The sequence below is a fragment of the Nematolebias whitei genome, chromosome 1 (assembly GCF_014905685.2).
Source record: "Nematolebias whitei isolate Nwh7 chromosome 1, NemWhi1, whole genome shotgun sequence".
In the NCBI taxonomy this organism is placed as follows: domain Eukaryota; kingdom Metazoa; phylum Chordata; class Actinopteri; order Cyprinodontiformes; family Rivulidae; genus Nematolebias; species Nematolebias whitei.
The window spans coordinates 21,182,587-21,183,325 of NC_056498.1; positions in this window are offsets into that span (position 1 = coordinate 21,182,587).

Sequence of the window (739 nt, forward strand, 5' to 3'; positions counted from 1 at the left end):
CACCAGCTCTCCAGGTGTTCCACCTCTTGCCTGTAGCTGGACTCATCATTGTTTGTGATGCATCCCACCACCGCTGTATCATCTGCAAACTTTACAATGTGACAGCCTGGATGGGTAGCTGCACAATCATACGTGAGCAGAGTAAACAGGAGGGGGCTCAACACACATCCCTGAGGAGAGCCAGTGCTGAGGGTTATGGTGGAGGAGGAGAGGTTGTGGATCCTCACTAACTGTGGTCTGTTTGTTAAAAAGTCTAGTACCCAGTTGCAGATGGAGGGGCTTAGTCCTAGTGTGGATAGTTTGTCCATCAGGGTTTGGGGGATCATGGTGTTGAAGGCGGATGTGAAGTCCACAAAGAGCATACGGACGTAAGAGTTTTTCTGCTCCAGGTGGTTGAGCGCAGTGTGGACCACAGAGGAGATGGCATCCTCTGTTGATCGGTTCTCACGGTATGCATACTGATGAGGGTCCTCGTTGATGTTGATGGTTGTTTTGATGCAAGTCATGACCAGTTTTTCAAAGCATTTAGCGACTATCGGGGTGAGGGCCACTGGCCGATAGTCATTCAGACCAATCACTGTAGAGCTTTTTGGGACTGGGATGATGGTAGCAGTCTTCAGGCAGGTTGGAACTGTCTCCAGGGTAAGTGAGGTGTTAAAGATGTCTGCCTGCACCTCACAGAGCTGATCAGCACATTCCTTCAACACTTTTCCAGGGATGTTGTCTGGGCCAGTTGCCT